Below are 22,989 nucleotides of genomic sequence, written 5' to 3' on the forward strand. Positions count from 1 at the left end.
TGCATGTGTTTGATTTTTTATTCTCTAACAATTCTCCTAACCCTGTATGTTCTGCTTTCTGTGGAAGACATCTAAAATTGTTTTTGAAGTTGTCGATGACCTTATCTAGTACCACTTCCTACGGGACGGATCTGCACATTTTTGCTGCTTTAAAAGTAAAGAATCCTTTTGCTAATTTAAGGTTAAACCTCCTTTTCTTCTAACCTCAATCATGGGCATGTGTCCTCTTAAGAGACCTTTAAGAGAGTAAAAAACAGTTTATTACAGTTATTGAAGTTTGATACACTGTATTTGTACAATGTAATCATATTGCACCCCCACACCCCCTCCACTCCAAGCTCCTCTTTAGAGTGAATAGATGCAACCTATGCAATTGCTCCTCATAGCTAAAGTCATCCAACCACCTTAAAAATTTTGTTGCCTATCACTGAATTCTTTCTAATTCAACAACGTCTTTCCTGAGAATTGGTGACCAAAACTGAACTGCTTGTTCAAGCTGAGGATGAACCAGTGTTTTGTAAAGAATTTTACCAAAGTAAAATTTTTCTATCACTTACAGTATCTAGTTCATTTTTTTCTTTTATTTTATTACACATATGTATATCAAGCATAAAGCAACGCCTGTTTTCCATGACCAAGTTCACCAAGCAAATATTTTCCTACCGCCACTTAACAATAAAGCTAGCTATAAAGGACTGTATACATCTATATGGCTGTAATCCTTACTAAAAAGACTATTATCCAACAGATATTTAATTATTATACACAGGAGTCTCATCCTAGGCAGGTGCCCGATCAAAAATATATTGAAATACAGAAAATATACTATGACTACAGCGTAGTACAGTAACTCTCACAAAATAGTAAACTCAATGATTTCACCACTTCCTGCCCACATGATGACCTATGAGGTTGTGGACTTTGTGTGAAGATATCTAGATGATGCCTGCAGCTACAGACATCATCCAGATATCTTTATTTTCAGCTGCCGATTCCCTGCAATGTAAAAGCCATCATAGCGGCTTTTTAGCTGCTGGATGGCTTTCACAGGCAGTGAGAGGGGACACCCCCCCCCCCTCATTCTTCTGCTGCCCTCTGGTGCCTCTCTGAGCTCTCCTGTGCGATCGGGAAGCCAGAGATCTGATCCTGCAGTGGCGCCAGATTGCCACAGAACTGGCCGAGGACCGTATGGTCCCGCCAATTATTATGACCCTGGGAGGCCGGAAGCGACATCATGGCTCTGGCAGATGTAAACACTGTAATTTTTTTCCCCGTAGAAAGCAGAGATCAACGTTTGCTTGTTTTATCTCATGCTTTCCAAGTAGATGAGAAATCTGGGGTCTTATAGACCCCAGATCTCTCCAAAAAGAGGACCTGTGATGCCTTATTTCTATCACAAGGGGTGTATTTACATTTGTTGTGATAGGAATAAAAGTGATTTAAAAAAAAAAAAAGACAGCGTAAAAATGAAAAATACAAATAAAATCATTAATAATAAATGTATTTATAATTTAAGGCACCCCTGCCCCCCCCGTGGTCACACGCAGAGGTAAATAGGGCACGCCCATATATGTAAACGTTATATATTTATATCATATTTATGCTAGCTTGTAATTTGATGTATATGAATTCTATCAACATCTTTTTTATTTATTATTGGCTGAATGCACACTTTCTTTACCGCATATACAGTAGAAGACCATTTACCTATACACCATTCCTTGGTTTTACTTGAGTCCTTTTGTTTTATTATCCAACACCTACCAGGCAGCGCCATATTCCCTATTCCCATATATGTAAACGTGTTTGCACCACACATGTGAGGTATCGCTGCCAACGACAGAGAGAGCAATTATTCTAGCGCCAGACCTCCTCTAATTCTAAACTGCTAATCTGTAAAAATGTTTAAAGTTGCGCCTAAGGAGATTTTTAAGCATTCATGGCTCCATGAGCGTGCGTAATTTCATTGTGTGACATGTTCAGTATCTATTTACTCAGCGTAACATCATCTTTTACATATTACAAAAAAAAAAAAAAAAAGGTTATATATTGCATTTTTTTGCATTAAAATTAATTAATTGCGTTTGTGTAATGTTCTAATTGAGAAATACAGATTTTTACACGTAGGAGAGAATTGTCAGAATTGGCCTGTGTGGGAACTGGTTAAAGTGGAACTTTAGTCAGAAAATTAAGTCCTGCTAGATCACTTCATGCTGGTCTATTTTGCAGGTATAGCTATGTAAACATTAAAAAAGGACCTATATGGTATAAAATCCAGTAAAACACTGTATTACCCTGCTCTGCACATGCTCAGTTGCTCTCTCTTTTTTAGCAATATGCCAAAAATGTAGAGGTTGAGCTGCTGACAGCCTAAAGATTTACTGCAAGAAGAAACAAACAATGCTGGAAGCAATTTATAGCGCACACTAATTTTGGCAGCATAATTATTAATGTGGAATGTATAGTATCTCACAAAAGTGAGTACACATTTTTGCAAATATTTTATTATACCTTTTCATGTGACAACACTGAAGAAATGACACCTTGCTACAATGTAAAGTAGTGTGTACAGCTTGATAACAGTGTAAATTTGCTGTCCCCTCAAAATAACTCAACACACAGCCATTAGTGTCTAAAACACTGGCAACAAAAGTGAGTACACCTCTAAATTAAAATGTTGTTAGTGTTACAAGGTCTCAGGTGTGAATGGGTAGCAGGTGTGTTAAATCTGGTGTTATTGCTCTCACTCTCTCATACTGGTCACTGGAAGTTCAACATGGCATCTCATGGCAAAGAACTCTCTGAGGATCTGAAAAAAAGAATTGTTGCTCTACATAAAGATGGCCTAGGCTATAAGAAGATTGCCAAGACCCTGAAACTGAGCTGCAGCACAGAGGCCAAGACCATACAGCAGTTTAACAGGACAGGTTCCACTCAGAACAGGCCTCGGCATGGTCGACTAAAGAAGTGGAGTGCACGTGTTCAGTGTTATATCCAGAGGTTGTCTTTGGAAAATAGACATATGAGTGCTGCCAGCATTGCTGCAGAGGTTGAAGTGGTGGTGGGGGGGGGGGGGGGGGTCAGCCTGTCAGTGCTCAGACCATACACTGTATCAAATTGGTTTGCATTGCTGTCGTCCCAGAAGGAAGCGTCTTCTAAAGATGATGCCCACAAAAAAGCCCGCAAACAGTTTGCTGAAGACAAGCAGACTAAGTAAATGGATTGCTGAACCATGTCCGGTGGTCAGATGAGACCAAGATAAACTTATTCAGTTCAGATGGTGTCAAGCGTGTGTGGTGGCAACCAAGTCAGGAATGCAAAGACAAGTGTGTCCTGCCTACAGTCAAGCATGGTGTTGGGAGTGTCATGTCTGGGGCGGCATGAGTGGTGTTGGCACTGGGGAGCCATGAATGCCAGCATGTACTGTGACATACTAAAGCAGAGCATGATCCTATTTCTTCGGAGACTGGGCAGCAGGGCAGTATTCCAACATGATAACGACCCCAAACACATCTCCAAGACGACCACTGCCTTGCTTAAGAAGCTGAGGGTAAAGGTAATGGTCTGACCAAGCATGTCTCCAGACCTAAACCATATTGAGCATCTGTGGGGCATCTTCAAATGGAAGGTGGAGGAGCACAAGGTCTCTAACATCCATCAGCTCCGTAATGTTGTCATGGAGGAGTGGAAAAGGACTCTTGTGGCAACCTGTGAAGCTGTGGTGAACTCCGTGACCAAGAAGGTTAAGGCAGTGCTGGCAAATAATGGTGGCCACACAAAATATTGACACTTTTGGGCCCAATTTGGACATTTAACTTAGGGGTGTACTCACTTGTGTTGCCAGCGGTTTAAACACTAATGGCTGTGTATTGAGTTATTTTGAGGGGACAGCAAATTTACACTGTTATACAAGCTGTACATTCATTACTTTACATTGTAGCAAAGTGTAATTTCTTTAGTATTGTCACATGAAAGATATAATAAAATATTTACAAAAATGTGAGGGGTGTACTCACTTTTGTGAGATACTGTATGTTCCTTGCTAAAGAACATTATATTTTATCAAGTTGTTATGGGTAAATTTCTCCTTTATTAAATATTAAAATACTTGATATCAAAAAACCCATCACCTTTCTCCAAAGTCCAGAAGAACATTACCCATAGACCGGAAAGAATAACCAGACACCTCCCTGAACTTCACTAAGCTAACAACCTATATATGGGACACAGATAATTGGAAATATCTGCAAAGTATAAGTAACAGTCTACACAGCAGGAGCTTAAAAAAAAAAGACTACGAAAAAAACAATAGTGCACATTCAAATTGACCACGCCAAACACAAAACATTTTGCTGGGAGTTACTGGAGCATGCCTGTATCTCCCGTAGTCAGTTTGGATGCCAGGTCACCCATCCAACCCTTCCATGTTGATGGACAGTGACTTATGCTGGAACCTGGTATCAATAAACATTGCAGGCTTGGCGATGGGTGTGGTGCCCAAAGGGACTACATGAGATACAGGCACGCTGAGCATTGGCATAGTATCCTGCAACTCTAAGCAGGAAGGAGGAGCTGCTGTGTGTAATGCTGGAACAACACGGATTTGCCCCCTTGGTTTTGGGAACAGTGCGTAACGAAGGCTGTGCGGTCATGTGACGGCCATTTAAAACATTTTATTAAGGTGTTTAGTGTTTGCTTTTTTAATAAATGCAGTTTAAGTTGGTAAGTGATTTTTAATGTGTCAAACTTGCCTGGATTAATAGCTTAGGAGGGTGAGTAGGGGTGTGGGCACCATTGCAAAAAGTCAGGGGGCAGAGGATAGGCAAAAAGACAAATTTGAAGATAAAATTGAAGTGTTTGTGTTTACTGCGAAATGTAGAAAGCACTGATGAAATGGGAATATGTAGCTAGGCATTGTGAATGTCTACTGATGCCAGATATTTTTCCCCTTGTCTTACGCAGGCAATTACTGACCTTGTAGATTATATGCAAAACTTTGGAAAGGTACAAAGGTACTTGTTCAGGAATTTTAGGCTCAGAACAGGACAAATACCTCCCACTGGGTTTTGGTACTGTGAACAGATTTGACGAGAGTCCTTTGAACTGATCCTCCAGGGCAGGGGTCTCCAATCTTCACAAACAAAGGAACAATTTACTGTCCTTCAGACTTTAAGTGGGGGGGCAGTCTGTGGCTAGTAGGAGTAGAAATTGCCTCAGTGTCAGAGGGAGTCCCCCATCATTGGTATTAGTGGGAGAAATAGTGCCCTATTGTTGGTATTAGTGGGGGCATCCCATCATTAGTGTCCTTGGGAGGAAGAGTGTAGCACTGTTGGGTGTCACTGGGAGTATTTTTGTTGGACTATTTGTGTCAATGTGAGGAATGGTGCCCCAAGGACCAGATAAAGGCAAAGAAAGGGCAGCATCTAATCTGTAGGCAGAGGTTTGGAGACCACTGCTCTGGAGGAACTAGAATGACCACTCTTTGGGACAAAATATGGTTTTGGGTGGTCTTTGAGCAGATGATGGCTGGTTTAAGAGAACAAGATGAGAATGTAGAGTTTGAAACTATTTTGTGCCCTTTAAGATCACAGATTGAACCCTAAGTCTTAGATGTCTGTGACCCAGCAGGGCACACACACTCCTAAAAGAGGCACACACACTCCTAAAAGTGAGGGTGTCCTTTCATTGTGAAGAGGGCTTTTATGTATACTAGGTAGATATTTTTTTCAAGTCTTGAGCCAAAAGGAAGGGCTGAATTTTGGTTTTAAAGATAAAGTCTGGGGAGAGTGATGGGACATGTTTTGTTTAGAGGAGCTTGAAGCCCTGGCAGAGGGCAGTTTTGGAACCTTCCGTTGTGGAAGAAGCACCTTTCCTCATGTGACCATTTTTCAATCTTGTCAAGTGCATCACCAAATAGATATTCTCCCTCATTAGGGAGATGTCTTCAACAGGCAGCTTCAGCTGTCCAGACTTTCAGCCATAAGATTCAATGGACAAAAATGAGGGGCATTACTGAAATCTTTGTCATAACTTGTTCTAGGAGCATCAATACAGCAAAGTAAGGTGGAAGGCGATGTTTGTGAATGCTCCACCAGAACTTGGTCATGGAATACAAGATCCTGTTAAATGTCCCTAGTCCAAATAGCTGCAGTTTCACAAACAGAAATTGCTGCAATAGCTGGTTGCAGAGCTCAACCTATAACAGCAAAGAGGGCTTTTAGAAGAATCTCTAATTTTCTGTCTGCAGAATGTTCAAATAAGGCACATCTACTATAAGGAAAGTAAGATTTATTTACTTAAGGCAAAGATGGCAGAGTCTACTACTGGAACAGTTCATTTTTAGTGAACTTTTTTTCCACTAAATATAGCTTTATCTAAATTTTGGGAGGAGTCAAAATCTTTTCAAGAGTACTCCAATCATCATAAATTGCCCTATGCAAATGCTTTTGTTTATGGAAAAAGTGGGCATGCCTATATTGGCAAGTATTTTGTATAAAGCCATAGTATCAGGTGTATACTGGTGGTGAGAAATCTTCTGCTACCTCCTTTAGCACTATCTCTGCGTCCTCTTCTTTCTCCTCTTTTTCTATTGCTTCTAGAGCAGGTAGATACACTTCCTACTCAGGTAGACAAAGGGGGGATAAAAGGAAGCTTGTTGCTCCCGAACTCATGCATGGGAAGCACTGTCATTTGTGATGTGAGTGTTTTGCAACCCTTCAGCTGAGTGAGTGTTTGCCTGAGCTTTTGCTATATTTCCCTTGTGCCTGGTTTCCACCATTGCTATCAGTGAGGGTATCCCCTGATGAGTATTCATGAAAGAGTGTGCAGAAGCAGGTTTTGACCATACCAAAACAAGGTTTTCATTGAAAAAGGGAGGGGGGGGGGAGTGCCCAGGTGTCAGAGAAGTGATGGCGCCAAGCTGGCTATTTAAACTGACTCTGCATGGATTCATTGCTGTTTGGTCTGCAGCTTCTGTGTACTGTTCCTGACTCCATGTGACCTCTGATCTTAATCCGGCTTCTCTCTTAACTTGTGCTTGAATGCTTCCTACCCTGACCCTGGCTTGTTGTCTGGATTTCGCTCCTGCCTGTTGATCCTGCCTTACTGCTCTCCTGGTACCGACCCGGCTTGTGACCTGCTTAATCAGAGGCCCACGAGCTGGAGTTGTACGAGAGGCCCTCCTCTACATGTCAAGCTCACCTACCAGGTACGTGACACCAGGCCTGGACTGGGAAAAAAATTCAGCCCTGGAAATAATTTTATACCAGCCTCATAGCTTTATTATACCGGCCCAACAGCATAACACCATTATTTTCTTGTTCCTAAAAGGCAAAATCATCCATTTTAAAGCACATTTGAAGAGTGTATTATAAATAAGACAGATATGAAAGCATATAGGGCTTTATATATATATATATATATATATATATATATATATATATATATATATATATATATATATATATATAAATAAATATATATATATAATCAAATTCCGGTTAAAAGTGGTAAAAGTGCGGACTTGGTACAGGAGGTGGTCATAGGCTGTGTGGGCATTGTACAGGAGATGTCAGAGGCTGCGGATATGGTACGGGAGGACATGTCAGGGGCTGTGGGCATGGTACAGGAGGTGCAGGGGCTGCAGGCATGGTACAGGAGAAGCAGGGGCTGCGGGCATGGTACAAGAGGACATGTCAGAGGCTGCGGGCATGGTGCAGGAGATGCAGGGGCTGCAGGCATGGTGCAGGAGATGCAGGCGCTGCGGGCATTGTGCAGGAGATGCAGGGGCTGAGGGCATGGTGCAGGAGATGCAGGGGCTGAGGGCATGGTGCAGGAGATGCAGGGGCTGCGGGCATGGAGCAGGAGATGCAGGGGCTGCGGGCATGGTGCAGGAAATGTGGGGGCTGTGGGCATGGTGCAGGAGATGCAGGGGTTGCGGGCATGTTGTAGGAGATGCAGGGGCTGCGGGCATGGTTAAAGGGCTGAGGACATGGTACAGGAGATGCAGGGCCTGCGGGCATGGTGCAGGAGATGCAGGGGCGGCGGGAATTTTGCAGGGGCTGCAAACACGGTACAGGAGATGCAGGGGCTGCGGGCATGGTGCAGGAGATGCAGGGGCTGTGGGCATGGTGCAGGGGCTGCAGACATGGTACAGGAGATGCAGGGCTGTGGGCATAGTACAGGAGATGCAGGGCTGCGGGCATAGTACAGAAGAAACACGTCACGCGCATGCGCCGTCTGCCCGGGAATAGCCAAATGTGTACGGGCTTTCCCGAGCGGTGGCGGCGTATGCGCAGTGCGCATGTAATTTTTTTACAGGTATTAGCAGCCCCAGGGCAGGAGGAACTTGCCGGCCTACCAGGAAATTTCCCGGTATGCCAGTAGGCCAGTCCGGCCCTGGGAGTGCCTAAGGACCTTATAAGGGCTCCTGACAGAAGTGGTGGTAATAATGTCCTCTGTGGCGTGATATAACACCTAGTCATCCACCTGATACTAAGCCCTGAATTATGGAATTTTTACTGGCGAGTTTAAACACCCAATAAGTGAATAAAGTCAAACACATTTACAGCTTTCTGTTATTTTTCCACAAGATATATACAATACAAGGGACGTGTAAAGTGTACTGCAAGTAATGGAGTTTTTGAAACGTATACTTGCTGTAAAGATATAGTATTGGTCCAATAATCAGGATAAGACTGTCTTACATTTCTATGTTCTTGGTCCCAATATGGGTCCAGTGGGCATACCCCCAGAGGGATCTTCAGGGTCTGGGAACCACTAGAATGGACAGTGGCCTTGGACCTGTACAGCAACCTGTGGCTAACTATACTTATTCTGGTCCCAAGGTATTACCGAAGTTACACAGATTCAGATGCACTACTTCTACTGTTATAGATGACAGTGAATACATTATTAAAGAATCTGAAAAAAATAAAGAACACTGTACAAATCATTTGTAAGACCTCATGGAATATGCAGTTTGGTTTTGGGCACCAGTTCACAAAAAGTAAATTGGGGAACTGGAGAAAGTGCAGAGAAGGGCAACCAAATTGATACAAGTCACAGAGGAGCTGAGCTATGAGGAAAGATTAGCTGAAATGAATTTATTCTCTCTTGAGAAGAGAAGATTAAGGGGGAATATGATCAACATGTATAAATACATAAGGGGTCCATAGAGTAAACTTGGTGTAGAGTTATTCACTTTAATGTCATCAGAGAGGACACAGTGGCAGCCTTTAAGTCTGGAAGAAAAAAGATTTAACCTCCAAGCACAAAAAGGCTTCTTCACAGTAAGGAGCTGTTAAAATGTGGAAAAGACTCCCTTAAGAGCTGGATCTGGCCAGCTTGATAGATTGTTTTAATAAAGGTCTAGATTCCTTTCCTAAATGCACTTAATATAACTGGATACTAATATTTATAGGGTCAAGTTGATCCAGGAAATATCCGATTGCCTCTTGGGGGATCAAGAAGGTATTTTTTTCAAATTGGATCATGCTTTATTGGTTTCTTTTTGCCTTGCCTCCTCTGGATCAACTGTGGGTATAGAACGGTGTATATGGAGGTTTTCTATGTATGTGTGTTTTTTTTTCTCTGTTGGTTAAACTAGATGGACTTGTGTCTTTTTCCAACCAGATTAAAGGAGAAGTATGGAAAAGACAAAATAAGAAGTACATGTTACCCTCATGCTTCCATAATGTTTTTTTTTCTTTCCTCAATCCTTTAAATCATCTAGTATGGGCACTTTAACTGTCAGGAATGAGTGAATAATGGTTGAAAGTAAGGAATCGGTGGATACATCTGCAATCAGACCTCTGTTTTAGTTCCTCCTTCTATTGGATATGTGGCCGCACTTGGCGAGCACCTGAGCTGGCAAGTATAGCAGGCACGTGCCTCATTTTTCCGGGCAGGGTGCGCAGTATGCTCACCTCCAGTCTTGTCTTCTGAGCTGAACTTTCCTTGCAGTTTTGTATCTTCTCCCCTCTGCAGCTGTCCACCATCTCCTCCCCTGGGCTTTGATCTCTTCGTGTCTTTCGATTCCCCCCCTTCCCTCAGCGGCTTTCAAAGCCTGTGTCAGCTTTTCCTCCAGCCGCTGCTGGGCGGGGGAAGAAATCTGGTTGTCCCAATGAGAGCAAGGAGGGGGAAGTATCGGTGTCGTGAAGATGTTCTCATGCTCGGTGACCCCCTGGTGAACACAGGAAATGCTCTCTACACATTCCACTGCATTCATTTATAAGAAAAGATATAGTAAACATCAGCCACAGGTTTAAAATTGTGAATGATCACTGTCTAAATGTAAAGGTCAGTAGTAAGTGATGCAGAGTTCAGAGGTCAGTAGTAAGTGAAGCAGAGTGCAGAGGTGAGTAGTAAGTGGTGCAGCGTTCAGTGGTCAGTAGTGACGCAGGGTGTACAGATTAGTAGAAAGTGAAGCAGAGTGTAGAGGTGATTGGTAAGTGGTGCAGCTTTCAGTGGTCAGTAGAAAGTGACACAGAGTGCAGAGGTGATTGGTATGTGGTGCAGCGTTCAGTGGTCAGTAGTGAAACAGAGTGTACAGATCAGTAGAACGTGATGCAGAGTGTAGAGGTGATTGGTAAGTGATGCAGCTTTCAGTGGTCCGTAGAAAGTGACGCAGAGTGCAGAGGTGATTGGTATGTGGTGCAGCGTTCAGTGGGCAGTAGTTATTTAGAGAGCAGAGGTGGGTAGTGAGTGATGCATAGTTCAGAGGTCAGTAGTAAGTGACACCGAGGTAAGTAGTAAGTGACGCAGAGTTCAGAGATCAGTAGTGACGCAGAGTTCAGAAGTCAGTAGTAAGTGACACAGAGTTCAGTGGTCAGTATTAAGTGACGCAGAGTGCAGAGGTGAGTAGTAAGTGATGCAGAATTCATTGGTTCTTAGTAAGTGACGCGGAGTGCAGAGGTAAGTAGTAAGTTACGTAGAGTGCAGAGGTCAGTAGTAAGTAGTGCAGAGTTTAGAGATCAGTAGTAATTGACGCAGAGTTCAGAGATCAGTAGTAAGTGATGCAGAGTTCAGAGGTGAGAAAAAAGTGGTGCAGAGTTGTTTTTTTCTTTTTTTTTTTTTTTTTAAGTGGACCAGATTGGTATGGAGGAACGCAGGTGTTTACACCCGCTAGTCCATAGGGGTGAATGAAGGGTCCAATCAGGTCCCTCTGAAAAACTTACAGGTGGACCTGAGCAGACCCTTCGTGTGAAAGGGGTCCAAGACTAGTTTCACACTGCTGCATTGTGGTTTGGCTGCAATGCAGGTGTAACCATGGATTTCGTTCAGGTAGCCTGCAGTTTCCTAAAGCCCTTCTGTAAGGTCGCTGATTTTTGACGTTTTTCTGAGAACACACCAAATGTCCTGTGTGCTGCATGTTTGGTGCACTTTCAGAAAATGTGCCAAAAACACAGGACCTAATAGAAAGTCTATGGGAAATCATGGAACACCTACATCGTGGCCAAAATGCAGTGCAGCAGTGTGAAACCAGCCTAAGCAAATGTGAATGGAAGCTTTCATTGCCTCAATCACGTATAATAATCTGAATAGTCAAAAAAATCATGCATCCACAATTTAAGCTCTGATTTTATTGTTTTTTATTTTAATGTAACAGTAAATGTGGGCAATGCTGGTACAGTATGTTGGTAAAAGCTAGTGTATTCTATGCATTATCATGAGGAAGAATGAATATATACAGTATAATAAGCAGCACGTTCAATGACTTCTCTTACAGTCACTGAAGTTCAGCTGCTATTACTGAAGGCTGGTCTGTGTGCCATCTGCCAAGAGGGGAGAGGGGAGGTGAAGAGAAGCTCTGTGTGCTGTGTGAAGTCTCGGCTTAGTTTAGTATCATTCACAAATACTGAGATTGTACTAGATATCCCCTCCTCTAGATCATTTATGAATAAATTAAACAGGATTGGTCCCAGGACAGAACCCTGGGGGACCCCACTTTCTACACCCGCCCAATCCGAGTACTCTCCATTAATCACCACCCTTTGCACTCTCCCCTGGAGCCAGTTCTCTATTCAGGTACTCACCTTATGGTCCATACCTACCTTCCTTAGTTTGTACAGTAAGCGTTTGTGGGGAAAGGTGTCAAAGGCCTTTGCAAAGTCCAGATACACCACATCCACAAGCTTACCTTTATCTAGGTGGCAGCTCACTTCATCATAGAAGGTTAATAGATTGGTTTGGCAAGAACGATTTTTCATGAATCCATGCTGATTACTACTAATAATACCATTTTCATTACTAAAGTCTTGTATGTGGTCCCTTAACATCCCCTCCAAAATCTTGCAGACTACTGATGTTAGGCTGACCGGCCTATAGTTACCCGGGATATATCTCTGCCCTTTTTTAAATATTGGTACCACGTTGGCTTTTTTCCATTCAGCTGGCACCATACCGTCTGTAAACTATCCTTAAAGTTAATTATTAAAAAAAATAATGGTCTGGCAATCACCTGGCTGAGCTCTTTAAGAACCCTCGGGTGCAAGCCATCCGGTCCTGGTGATTTATTTATGTTAAGTTTCTCTAGTTTAGTTCTAAGTCTATCTTCTGTTAGCCATGGCGGTACTTCCTGAGGTGTGTTATTTAGTTTGGCCTTACAAGCTGGGTTAGTGTAGCCCCCCCAATTCTTTTGTGAAGACTGAAGAGAAGAAATTATTTAACACTTCCGCCTTTTCTCTGTCCTCTGTGGCCATATTTCCTTTGTCATCTTTTATGGGGCCAATGTGTTCTGGCCTCGCTTTCTTATTGTTTATATACTTAAATAATTTTTTGGGGTTCTTTTTACTCTCTTCCGCTATATGTCTCTCGTGTTCTATTTTAGCCGCCTTGATTTCGTCTTTACATTTCTTATTACACTCTTTGTAATGCTTAAATGCTGCCAATGACCCCTCAGTCTTGTATTTTTTGAAGGCCTTTTCTTTAGCACTAATATGCATTTTTATGTTGGAGATTAGCCACCCAGGGTTTAGTTTCGCTGTTTTAAATTTATTTCCCTTTGGAATGCACTGGCCAATCCCTTTGTTAAGTATGCTCTTGAAGCACTCCCATTTTTCCTCCGTGTTCTTTGTTCCATACCATTTGATATTTTCTAGTAGCGAGCGCAGTTTTGGGAAATTTGCTCTTTTGAAATTCAGTGTTCTTATCTTACCCTTATGTTTCCTATTACTATGATTAATACTGAAACTAATTGACCTATGGTCACTGTTTCCTAAGTTGCCCCGTATTTCTATATCCGTAAGCAGGTCTGTATTGTTGGTGATCAGTAAGTCAAGTACTGCATCGTTTCTTGTCGGTGCATTCACCATCTGACCCATGAAATTGTCCTGCAAAACTTCTGCCCAGTCTATATCTGGATAATTAAAGTCCCCCATTATAATGACATTTCCCATCCTTGCTGCCAATCCTATCTGTAAAAGGAGGTCCGCCTCCCCCTCCTCCCTCTGGTTGGGGGGCCTATAGCATACGCCCAATGTTACCTTCCCCACAGTGCCTTCCCTTTGAAGTTCTACCCATAGGGATTCTACCTCGTCCATAGCTCCATTATTAATATCATCCCTCATATTTACCTGTACACTGTTCTTAATATACAGACATACCCCTCCCCCCTTTTTACCCTCTTTATCTCTGTGAGGGAGTACCCCTGAATGGTCGCCATCCAGTCATGAGAGCTGTCAAACCAAGTCTCTGTTACCCCCACAAAATCTAAGTCCTCCTCAAACATCAGTAGCTCCAACTCTCCCATCTTGTTGACCAGGCTTCTGGCATTGGTATATAAACCTCTTAATTTTGACCGGTTGCATATATCCTCATTTGATGTTTTTAGGCTGCTCTTGAGATTTTTCCCCATACCCACCCTGGGTTTAGGAGCTCTGAACACCCTACCGCTAATGTCCCCATTTGTGCCCTCTGAATCTTGCTTTCCACTGGCTAATTCTACATCTGTACCCTCTCCCCCATCACCTAGTTAAAAAGCCCCTCTAACTTTATGGCCATTCTCATGGACATCAACCACAGACAGAAGAAGAAAGGGGGGCTGATCCAGACTCCCATTGTCGGTATGACACTCCAGAGAAGACTGTAGTCCCTCTCACAGGTAATTAACTCTATTTTAACAGAACGGGTGCACTTCTCAGAAGGCTAGAACAATTTGTAGATACTAGCAACTCATAAGAATTAAGATTAGGCTTAAAAAAAAAAAAAAAAAAACTGTAAAATTGGGATATACAGCAGGTAAAATAAGTATCGAACATGTTACCATTTTTCTAGGAAAATATATTTCTAAAGGTGCTATTGACATTCAATTTTCACCACAGGTCCGTAACAACCCATGTAATCCCTACATACAAAAAAACAAAAACAAATAAGTTCAAAAATTAAGTTATGTATAATAAAATGGAATTTCACAGGGAAAAAGTATTGAACACGCTAACTGAAATTTATTACTTCGTACAAAATCCTTTGTGGGTAATGACAGCTTCAAGACGTCTCCTGCATGCATTGCTCAGGTGTGATTTTGGCTCATTCTTTCACACAGTCTTCAAATCTTGAATGTACCTTGGGCCTCTTCTATGAACTCTAATCTTAAGTTCTTGCCATAGATTCAAGTCAGGTAATTGGCTGGGCCATTCTAGCCGCTTTATTTTCTTTCTTTGAAACCAATTGAGAGTTTCCTTGGCTTTGTGTTTGGGATCATTGTCTTGCTGAAATGCCCACCCTCATTTCATCCTTATTATCCTAGTAGATGGCAGCAGATTTTTTATCAAGAATGTATTGGTACATTTTTACATTCATCGTTCCTTCAATGACATGAAGTTTGCCAGTACCGTATGTTGAAAAACAGCCCCACACCATGATGCTCCCACCTCCAAACTTCACTGCTGGTATGGTGTTTTTGGGGTGCTGTGCAGTGCCATTTGACCTCCAACCATGGTGTGTTTTAATGCATCCAAAGAGTTAAAATTTGGTTTCATCTGACCAGACTATATTCTCCCAGTATTTCACAGGCTTGTATAAATGTTGTGCAACAAACTTTAAAAGAACATCAACATGCTTTTTCTTCAGCAGTGGAGTCTTGCCTGGTGAACATGAATACAGGCAAAACAATTGTACCTGCTAATTCCAAGTCTTTTTGAAGCTCTCCACAAATGGCCCTTGGCTCTTGGACAACTCTTCTGATAATTATTTCCTCTCCTCTGTCAGAAACCTTAAGATGAGCCCCTTGTCGTGGTTAGTTTATTTTTAAATTATGTTATTTCCACTTCCAGATTATGGCCCCAACAGTGCTCACTTGAACATTAAGAAGTTTAGAAATCCTTCTGTAACCAATGCAATCAGTATGTTTTTCAACAATAAGGTTGCGAAGGTCTTGAGAGCCCTTTTCTTTTACCCTAAATGAGATGTTTCTTGTGTGACATCTTCGTAATTAGACCATCAGTTGAGATTGAACCAGCTGATAAATGATTTGCAAGAGGCAGGATTGCTTTCTGATTACTGATGGATTTCAGCTGGTGTCTTGGCTTTCCATGCCTTTTTCCACAGTTGTAATTTATAAACCTATTTGATGTGGTGAAAATTTCATTTCAATAGCACCTTTAGAAACATATTTACATAGAAAAATGGTGATGTGTTCACTTACTTTACCTGCTGTATATCTGTACCGGAAACCTCCAATTATTTTCCTAACTTAGAAATGGAACAAGACAGGAGGTACATACTAAATGAAACTGGCCTACTTGATTATAAAAGTATGTAACTGCTTGATACCCTGATGTCCACATGGAACACAGTCATGTATAGAGACATTCTTCTCAGCAATTGCGGACTTTTGTAATTGAGTAAGTTCATTGCATTATGCATCACATTTTCCCTGGTTCTAAATTGAGTAAATAGTTGTAGGTTGAGGGGACATATATACAGTGGGTACGGAAAGTATTCAGACCCCCTTAAATTTTTCACTCTTTGTTATATTGCAGCCATTTGCTAAAATCATTTAGGTTAATTCTTCTTCCTCATGAATGTACACATAGCACCCCATACTGACAGAAAAACACAGAATTGTTGACATTGTTGCAGATTTATTAAAAAAGAAAAACGGAAATATCACATGGTCCTAAGTATTCAGACCCTTTGCTCAGTATTTAGTAGAAGCCCCCTTTTGATCTAATACAGCCAGGAGTCTTTTTGGGAAAGATGCAACAAGTCTTTCACACCTGGATTTGGGAATCCTCTGCCATTCCTCCTTGCAGATCCTCTCCAGTTCTGTCAGGTTGGATGGTAAACGTTGGTGGAAAGCCATTTTTAGGTCTCTCCAAGGTTTAAGTCAGGGCTCTGGCTGGGCCATTCAAGAACAGTCACGGAGTTGTTGTGAAGCCACTCCTTCGTTATTTTAGCTGTGTGCTTAGGGTCATTGTCTTGTTGGAAGGTAAACCTTCGGCCCAGTCTGAGGTCCAGAGCACTCTGGAGAAGGTTTTTGTCCAGGATATCCCTGTACTTGGCCGCATTCATCTTTCCCTCGATTGCAACCATTCGTCCTGTCCCTGCAGCTGAAAAACACCCCCACAGCATGATGCTGCCACCACCATGCTTCACTGTTGGGACTGTATTGGACAGGTGATGAGCAGTGCCTGGTTTTCTCCACACATACCGCTTAGAATTAAGGCCAAAAAGTTCTATTTTGGTCTCATCAGACCAGAGAATCTTATTTCTCACCATCTTGGAGTCCTTCAGGTGTTTTTTAGAAAACTCCATTCGGGCTTTCATGTGTCTTACACTAAGGAGAGGCTTCCGTCGGGCCACTCTGCCATAAAGCCCCGACTGGTGGAGGGCTGCAGTGATGGTTGACTTTCTACAACTTTCTCCCATCTCCTGACTGCATCTCTGGAGCTCAGCCACAGTGATCTTTGGGTTCTTCTTTACCTCTCTCACCAAGGCTCTTCTCCCCCGATAGCTCAGTTTGGCCGGACGGCCAGCTCTAAGAAGGGTTCTGGTCGTCCCAAACGTCTTCCATTTGAGGATTATGGAGGCCACTGTGCTCTTAGGAACCTTAAGTGCAGCAGAAATCTTTTTGTAACCTTGGCCAGATCTGGAAGGTCTTATATAGACAGGTGTGTGGCTTTCCTAATCAAGTCCAATCAGTATAATCAAACACAGCTGGACTCAAATGAAGGTGTAGAACCATCTCAAGGATGATCAGAAGAAATGGAAAGCACCTGAGTTAAATATATGAGTGTCACAGCAAAGGGTCTGAATACTTAGGACCATGTGATATTTCAGTTTTTCTTTTTTAATAAATCTGCAACAATGTTAACAATTCTGTGTTTTTCTGTCAGTATGGGGTGCTATGTGTACATTCATGAGGAAGAAGAATGAACCTAAATGATTTTAGCAAATGGCTGCAATATAACAAAGAGTGAAAAATTTAAGGGGGTCTGAATACTTTCCGTACCCACTGTATATATATATATATATATATATATATATATATATATATATATATATATATATACACATACACACTGTCTTATATATAGTGGATATAAAAAAATCTACACACTCCTCTTAAAATGTCAGGTTTCTGTGATGTAAAAAAATGGACAAATAATTTCTGAATTTTTTTCCCCTTTAAACTGTACAACTCAGTTGAACAAACTGAAATCTTTTAGGTGGAGGGAAATAAAAATAAAAAAAATAAAAAAATATATAATTTGCATAAGTGTGCACACCCTTAAACTAATACTTTGTTGAAGCACCTTTTGATTTTATTACAGCACTCTTTTTGGGTATAAGTCTATCAACATGGCACATCTTGACTTGGCAATATTTGCCCACTCTTCTTTGCAAAAACACTCCAAATCTGTCAGATTACGAGGGCATCTCCTGCACACAGCCCTTTTCAGATCATCCCACAGATTTTCAATTGGATTCAGGTCTGGGCTCTGGCTGTACCATTCAAAAACTTTAATCTACTTCTGGTGAAGCCATTGCTTTGTTGATTTGGATGTATGCTTTGGGTTGTTGTCATGCTAAAAGATGAAGTTCCTCTTCATGTTCAGCTTTCTAGCAGAAGCCTGGTGGTTTTGTGCCAATATTGACTGGTATTTGGAATTCCATCTACCTTGACTAAGGTTGGCCATACATGTTCAATCCTCTTGAACACTTTTCCTTTAGATTTACCTTACTACGGCCTGCCTAATTGGATACAACTTAACCATTTGCCTGGAGGGCACTTAAACCCCCCCTCCTGCCCAGTCCAATTCTCAGCTTTCAGCGCTGTCACACTTTGAATGTAAATTGCGCGGTCATGCAACACTGTACCCAAATTACATTTTTATATATTTTTTTCAAACAAATAGAACTTTCTTTTGGTGGTATTTAATCACTACTGGGGTTTTTTTTTTTTGCTGAGCAAACAAAAAAAGACCGAAAATTTTGAAAACACAAACAGTTTTTATATTTTGTTATAATATTTTGCAAACAGGTCATTTTTCTCCTTCATTGATGTGCGCTGATGAGGCGGCACTGATGGGCCCTGATAGGCTGCAGTGGTGGACACTGATGAACACTGGTAAGGCGGCACTAATAAGGTGGCACTGATAAGGCGACACTGATATGGTGGCACTAATAAGGCGGCACTGATGGGCGGCACAGATGGGCGGCCCTGAAGGACACTGGTAGGTGGCACTGAAGGGCACTAATAGGCAGCACTCATGGGCACTGATGGATACTAATAGGTGGCACTGATGGGCAATGATAGGTGACACTTATAATGGGGCACTGATTGGCACTAATAGGTGACACTGGTGAGCACTGATAGGTGGTGCTGGTGGACACTGGTAGGTGGCACTAGTGACAGCTGAACTTCGCCAGCAGAGTGGCAAAGATGTAATGTAAATTTTAGCAAGTCTATGCGGGGTGAGGTGCCATTGTTGTGTAATTTTTATGGTTAGTTCCCAATGATTTGCACAATCGGAGGCCAAGTGGGAATATGTTATGTCTTGGGTCCATTGGGATTCAGAGAAGAATGTGTTAAGGTCTGCCTCCCATTGTTGCATTGGTTTGGTTTTTGTGAAGTCAGTTTTCTCTTGCAGAGAATTATAAAGAATCGAAGAGCCTTTTTTCTTAACTGGATGTCCAAGAAAAAATTGCCATATCTTAGGGCGGAGAGTGATTTTGGGGGGAGGGGTGGATTTCACGAAATGCAGTATGCGTAGTAGAGTGAAGTGTGAAGAAGGGGGTAGGGAGAATTGTTGAATAAAGGAAGCAGGGGATTGGAGACTGTTGTCTTTCCAGAGGTGTTGCACTAGAGTTAAGCCCTGTTTCTCCAAGTCCCACACTTTGACGTCAGGTAGAATGTGCTCCAAGGTATTCAGGGGTATTTCTATAGTTTTGTCTTGTGGGCAGAAGGGGAGGAGAGCTATTTTTCTTCAAGCTGTGATAGATGTTATTGCCTTTGGGAGAAGGTTGCGCATGGTGAAGGGTTGCTATAAGTCTGCGTATAGCAGGGAGTTTAAAGAGTCAGTTTTTAGGACACTTTTTTCTATTTCAAGCCACGGGGGGGGGGGGGGGGGGAATTGATCAGAGTTAGTAGCCGTTAAATAATCTGGTATATCTACCATGCCCATACCCCGAATGATTTGCATTTTATAAGCGAGGTATAGGAGCTGCGCGCTCTCTTGCCCTGCCAAATAAATTTCCTGAGTTGGGATGAAAAGGTGCGTAGGTGACTTTGTTTGACAGGTACGGGTAGGGAGCGAAAAAAATACAGGATCTGGAGTAGTATTTGCATCTTGTAGGCTGTAAGTCTGCCCATCCATGAGAGCTCGACATTTTACATTACCTTCAGTTGAGCTTCTAGTTTTGTGATCAGGACCATCGTTTTCGTTGCAGAGAGTGGAGTAGGAGGGGGTGAGTGTGATTCCCAGATATGAGATGTTTTTGTCAGCCCAGGTGTATGGAAAGGTAATTTGGAGTTTCCGTTTTGTTGATATGGAGGTGTTCAGGTTTAGTATCAGTGATTTGGAATGGTTTACTTAATAGTAGGATACGGCACTAAAGGATTTTAGGGGATCAGTTAACATTAGAATGATGTCGTCCACAAAAAGATTGAGGACATGAGGTTTACCTCCAAATTGGAAACCCGTAATATGCGGATAGGCGCAAATTTTCTCGGCCATGGGCTGTATTATCAAGTTAACTATTGTTGGTGATAGTGGGCAGCCTTGTCTTGTCTTATTGATTAGGAAGGGTCTGGAGAGTAGATTGTTAGCATACACCTGGGCTGAAGGTGAGGAGTACAGAGCTAAAATTGCTTTGAGGATTCTATCCTGGAATCCAAATTTAGTCAGGACTGCGGTCATATATCCGCAAAGTGCATCACATTAAGAATCCGCCTGGTAGCGTCAGACGCGTGCCTACCGGTGACGAAGCCAGACCGATCTGGATGTATTAGGGAAGGTAGAGAATTTTCTAGTCTTTTGGCCAAGGCTTTTGCATATATATTCACGTCCACATTGAGGAGTGAGATTGGCCTATAGTTAGCTGGACAGTCTGGGCTCTTCCCCAGTTTAGGGATGGTCACAATGTGGGTTCTTGGCATTTCTTGTGGGAAGTGTTGTCGCTCCGCTGCTGCATTGAACACTCGTGTCATGAAGGGGACGAGGGCAGGGGAGAAGGTTTGGTAGTATTCGGCAGTGAAGCCGTCCGGGCCTGGGGATTTGCCAAATGGTAGTAATTTAATTCTCTTGAGAAGTTAGTTCGGGGAGAATGGTCGGCTTAATTTTTCCAAGGTCGTTTGGGATAGGGAGGGCAGGTTAATGTCCGTTAAAAACGTAGTGATATCAGCTTGAGAGGGTTGGACAGTTGTAGCATCTGTGTTTATGTTGTAGAGTGTTTCATAGTATGAAGCGAAGGCATCTGCCATGTGTTGTGGGTTAGTTAACCTTGTCTTGTGGATTGGGTGGAGGATTTGGTGGATTTTCCATTTAGTCTTGCGGGCTTTGAGGCGGGAGGCTAGGAATTTACCTGCTTTGTTGTTTTGGGAGTAATATTGGAGTTTAAAGTAATTTAGTAGCTTAGTATGTTTTTCTAAGAGCAGGGCACGGAGATGTGTGCGTAGGGTGTGAAGCTTGGGTGGGATGGCAGGGTCGGGGTGGAGTTTATTCTGGGTCTCTAGGGTTTGGAGGGTACGCAGAATATCTTGAAATTTTTTTATCATAGTTTTGTTTAGCCTGGGCTCCTAGCTGTATTAAGAGAACCCGCAGTAGCGCCTTATGGGCATTCCATAAAGAAAATATGTCAATGTCGGGATTGTCATTCTCTTGGAAGTAGTTAGTGAGATGTAGCTTAAGCTGCTCGTTAATGTGTTTATCTGTGATAAGTTGATGGTTGCATCGCCAGACTCGGGAATTCACCCTGGGGGGTTGTTCCTCAATCGAGATGTATAGTGGAGCATGGTCAGACAATGTTATGTCCCCGATTGTGACACGGGAGACGTTTTGTAGTAGCCATTTATCCACTAGACATAGGTCGATTCGAGAATAGACATTGAATCTGGGGGAGTGATAGGAATAGTCCTTTTCTGAGGCGTGAAGACAGCACCAGACATCGTATAGATCCTCCGTGTCCAGATATCTGGTCAGAGGAGAAGCTCTACGAGGCTTTTGGGACATAGTATCAAGGTCGGGGTCTAAAACAGAGTTCATGTTACGCAAAGCAATAAGTTGCCATGTTTATGGCGTGATAAACATTTGAACAAGTTACAAAAGAATTTGGATTGTTTCGTATTAGGAGCATATACACCAGCAATAGTATACGGAGTGGAGTCTAATGTACATGTCAAAATCACATACCTGCCCCCTTCATCAATCAGAGATAAATGAAGGGAAAAGGAAATCAAGTTCCTTATGGCTATGAGGACACCTCTTTTCTTGGAGGTAAATTCAGATGAGAAAGTGTGTGGGAAGTCTTTATGTTGGTATTTCGGGGCCGCTCCAGATTTGAAGTGTGTCTCTTGAACAATGACAATGTCCGCATCAGCTTTCTTCGCCTCTTTCCACAGGGTGTCTGAGAGTTTCTTGAGGTTGTAACGACCATTTCCTGGAGGAAAGAGTGGAGGTAGGTATTGTGGTATCTGATTTTCTGGGGCCTTGCAAGGGAGAGAGGAGAAAAAGGAAAGGCAGCAAAGAGGCTGGGAGATAAAACAAGGGTTCTAAAAAAAATTTCAAAAATATGAACCACAATTGCAAAAAAGTTTAAAAATATGAACCACAATTGCAGAATGTCTGCTAAGAATGCTATTGGGGGGTAATAGAGTGAGTTCAATCAGGAATTTAGGAGAGGAGGTATTGCATTGTATGGGGAGAACAGCCTCTAAATGAGGTTAGACAAAGCGAGGATCTGCCGCTGATCTTCATCTGTGATGGTCTCTATGCCGGTCTCGGGTGGGGTTCCTTTCCCTTTGTGGGCGGGGGCCCTGGTGGTGCAAAGCGGCTGGTGGAGGATCCACTGGGATGATTTTCCAGTCAGCGAGAAGGCGGAGACCTTCCTCTAGGGAGGTAATGATAGAGGTCGATCCATCTTTGGTTATTTTGAGCGTAGCAGGGTATTTTGAGCGTAGCAGGGTATTTCCACCATGTTGTGGTTTCTCAAGGCTTTGGTCACCGAGCTGAGATTTTTCCTCTTTTGTAAGGTATAGGCAGAGAGATCTGGTAGGACCTGCAAGGAAACAGCTTGCTCTGGCAGTTGATCTTTCTTTCTAAATGCTGCTAGGACAGTTTCTTTAGTCTGATAGTAGTGTAGTGTAGTTTCATGAGGACGTCTCTAGGGAAGGAATGCAGGTTTTGGGATCCGATGGATCCTGTCGATTGTGAGGTCATCCGAGGTAAGTGTAGGAGCTACTGCTTGGAACAGTTCTTTGACATAATGTGGGAGTTGCGAGGCATGCACAGTTTTGGGTATGCCCCTCAATTTCAGGTTGTTACGTCT

General features: G+C 42.5%; 1 protein-coding gene across 4 annotated transcripts in view; it reads right to left on the bottom strand.

Moving 5' to 3' along the window:
* Window positions 1-22,989, bottom strand: part of AHCYL1 (adenosylhomocysteinase like 1) — a 494,269-nt gene that overhangs the window by 75,931 nt on the left and 395,349 nt on the right. The window lies entirely within an intron of this gene.

This window comes from Pelophylax lessonae, assembly GCF_965119305.1.
Source record: "Pelophylax lessonae genome assembly, chromosome: 2".
In the NCBI taxonomy this organism is placed as follows: Eukaryota; Metazoa; Chordata; class Amphibia; order Anura; family Ranidae; genus Pelophylax; species Pelophylax lessonae.